Here is a 4,103-nt window from a genome sequence, read left to right on the forward strand (position 1 = left end):
CTGCCTAGTTCAAGGCTGAGAAACATTGCAGGAGTTTGCTCAGCTGCTGCCTGCACTGTGCTTCCTCTGCGAATGTACCTGGGACATCTTTTCACCAGCAGCAAACTGCAATGGACATGGAACCTTTACCTTGCTAGAAATGGAGCTAGAACCTTTAGGGTGAAGTTATACATTACACATAGACTGTACTACATCTGTGGAATATTAAGTGATGTTATGAGTTAGAACAGGTTGTGAGCAGTCACACACTAAGAATTAATACCTGCTGCCTGATCAGGTCTGACTGACCCTTGGAGGGCTGGTGAACAGGAGTAGGGCTGGGAGCCAAGATACCTGGGCTCTACCCCTGCTCTGGGGTGAAGGAGGAGGCTGGGAGCAGTGCATCCTGAGAACCAACTGAATATATCCCCATGGAGCCAACTGAAAGGAGTTAGGAAGAACATCCCAGAGTTAACCCTCACCTGAAATTATGTAACTTTGAGAATCAGAGGATACTTAGCATGAGTTAATGAGCTTTAACATGTGGATGTGCACATTTGAAGTGCTCTTAGTATGGTCTAAGTATGTGTAAGTTCACCCTTAAAGGTGACCTTCCTCAGAGGCTACGTGGGGTCAGCCCTCAGCAGAGCTCTGGAGGCAACCACCAGTTTGTTTAAACCAAGGAACATCATTGCTTTACACAGCCCCATAAGCAAAGCAGTAGCCTGTCTACTACTCTGGATCCTAACCACCAACGACTCAGGGAAGAGCAAACTAAATAGAGGTGGGAAAATTCCAAATGTAAATAGATGTAAAGCACACAACATGGGGAGAGGGAAGCCTCATACTTTTTAATCTCTTCTCCCTGCCAATTGTCCTACCATGACTTATAACTGGTCAAACATGAACCTGATATCAACTGGCCTGGCTGATTGGTTCTCCTTCATCAGTTACATGCATACTAGTCTGTTATTTTAGTGGTTGGGGAGGACTGAGCCAATCTGACCACTTTGTTATTGCAGATTCATTTCTAAGCAAACCTTTTATTTTTAAAAGGAAAAAAAGTGTGTCCCTAATACAGTGAACCAATGCAAAATGACTCAAATGATAATGCCATCCATGCCAAAGCCTTGCTGCCTCTTTTACTGAACCATGTGAAAAATGTCTTGTTTAAATTCAAATATGTCACTGGCTGTAAAATGAAATCCTTCTTACAGGCAGCTTTTATAAAAGGTTTGAAATTTGCTGAAACTTACATTTCCAAGTGTGCTCTCCAGTTTGGGATATGTCATTTTTCAGTGATGGCACCCAGTCTAGGACACCTGTCTGGCAGACTCAGGGCTTCCTTTTCAAAGCACTGAGCAACTTGTACTTCCCATTGGCTCCTGATGGAGTTGTGCCCATTCAGCGCCTGTGAAAGTAAAACCCCTGCTGTGACATATCGGGAGTTCCATTTTTGAGCATCCACACTGAGGAGCCACTTTTAGAAACCTGGGTTGCCTGTACATGGGCTCCGACATGTTCAAATTAGAATGGGTTGGAGCAGAATCAGTTAATCAAATCTGTTCTGCATTCTAATTAGAACACTCTAGCATCACTGCAGCGTCATGTGTATAAACCCCATGGGTTAAAAAATGGACGCTGGGGCACTTAAACTAAAGCTTGACAAATGAGCTTTAGTTAAAGTGCCCTGTGGCCATTTTTAAACATGAAGTGACTTAATCCACATGATGCTGTGGCATTTTAATTAGAGCAGTTCTCTGGGAACCACTCTAATTAAAACGCCGCCGCCCCACACCCCAACACGTGTATAGCCAATAATTTGGCCCTAAAAAAGTAATCCAGCAGGTGGCCTTACTTTCCTATGATTTTATGAACTGAGTTTCCCTTCCAGAGGAGTTGTGTTGTAACCCAGTAATCAGCTCCCCCTCTTTCACAGAGGAGATGACTTAATTCATTCTCATGATGTCATTGGCTTCATATCTGTGATCTCACAGAACACTGATCTGCACAGAAAGATCACTAATTTTTTATGCACCAAAAGCTGCTATTTACACATAATATTCGAGAAAATGCACCTGCTTTTGAGCTCTGACATATATGACAGCAGATGAGGGAAGCAGGATGAGTGGACGAGGAGACTATACTAAGAAAACCTCAGGTGCTCTTTGGATGTGTTTCCAAGTAAGGGCATATTTGCAGCGCTGTGGGCATTGAGAATGGCCAAAACAATGGGATTCCCGCATATGCACACTCTATTTATATATTTAATACACAATCTTGCTGATCCTCACAGCAAAAGCTACTGAAGAGACATAGGCTCAGATTCACCACTGACCTACAGTACCTCAGGCTGATTTTGCTAGCACAATGGGGCTAAAGGGAAAGTGTAAAGTAAGGTCCTTTACCATTTCCCCTCGACAAAACCTTCTATTTTGGGATCTTACAGACTAAGAGCCCATTGTCCCACCCTGAGTGCCTGTGCAGTAGCTGCGAAAAACCAAGATAACACTTCCCCCTTTTAAAACTAGGGCTAATTTTCATTCAAGACTGTCGTGGGCCTGTTGTGACAGGAGTCAGATGGCAACAATTAGCCACCATAAAAATGGACAACTGGTTTAAGCCTAGTGAATATTTAGTATTAATAGACTTTTGTGTCGCTGTGTCAGTACAGACAGCTGTACATGGCTGAAACAGGTAGTTAGTCTGAAGCCAGGCAGAAGGCAGGGTGGGTGGCACTTCAGGGCAGGGTGACACCTTATAGAGCAGGGGTGCCAAAGATAAGGTCCAAGGGCTGGATCTAGCCTGAGAAGCCCCATCATCTGGCCCCTGGTGCTGCTCCTGGGTTTAAGTTTACCCACACACCGCACAGCACATGCTGGACTGGCCCTGAACACAGCACATGCCGGACTGGTCCTGGGATACATTGCGCCTGCTCTGGCCAGTCACGGGTCTGCAGTGGACATGGTGCCAGTTCCAGCAGGTCTGGTGCCCTTGCTGCATGCAGCACCCAAGGGAGTCCTTTCCAAAATAGGCTGTCACTCACAAAAGCTCATGGCTCTCTGAACCAGCTAGTCCAGCGATTCTCAACCAGGGTGATATCAGATCTTTTGGATATAAGTGAGGCATAAGGAGATAAGTAAGGAGATAAACAGATAAAAGACAGGATCAGGCTTGTCCCTATGTGGCCAATCCCCTACACACAGTGCCTGGCTCCTCTGCCCAGACCTGAACTATCTACATTACTTTTCCATAGTGGGTGCCATTCAATTCCCAAAAGCTATACTGGGGTGCCTGAAGTCCAGCAAGGGGCACCTTGAGTCCAGCAAAGTTGGAAACCACTGAGTTTGTGCCACGTTGCCCTGCCTTCCGGCTTATTTCAGCACCCAGCATTTTAGCAAAAGTTTGGCGATTAAAAGGGACAGGGAGAAAGAGACCCAGGGGGACACATCATCCACCCTGGTGAGATGCACTTTATTCCCTGGTGTTTTGCCCAAGCAGTTTCAAATAGGACTTTGTTTGAGCATTGACTTCAGAGCCTGCTGGGTCTGGACAGCGGGGAGGCAGGGATCAGAGTGCAGCCCTGTGGGGTAACCGCCATGAGGTGGGGGCGGGGGGGGGTCCTGCTCCTTAGCCCGCAGCAGCAGCAACACCTGCTGGTAGGGTGAGCACATGGGGATTTAGCCAGGACCCAGCCCACGGGAGTCACACGGCACGGCACTGCGGGGGGTGGTGGTATTGGGGGGGAGGACACGGCTAGGACAGAGCTCCGCCTACTTCCTGACGCCTGAAACCTAACTCCCCCAAACCCCCAACTCCCGCAGCCAGGACTCCTTCAATAAAACAGCATCGGTCCTTCACCCCCTCCCCCACTCCCCTTCATTGTGATTAGTCGAGCCGCCTGCCCGTCATAGCTCTCGACCAGCTGATTGGGTGGCCAGCTCCTCCGCGTCCCCCTTCTCCAGTGTAGCTCCTTAAGCAGGCCACTGGCTGGTTTGAACGGCCCGGCGGGCTGCGATTAGCTGCCGGGGGGCCGACCCGCCTCCCCACTGGAGAGCGGGGGCGCTGATTGGCGAGAGCCGCCTCTCCCGGCGCGCTGTGATTGGTAGAGCGGGTTCGGCGGG

This window comes from Alligator sinensis, unplaced genomic scaffold (genome assembly GCF_000455745.1).
Source record: "Alligator sinensis unplaced genomic scaffold, ASM45574v1 scaffold886_1, whole genome shotgun sequence".
Classification (NCBI taxonomy): domain Eukaryota; kingdom Metazoa; phylum Chordata; order Crocodylia; family Alligatoridae; genus Alligator; species Alligator sinensis.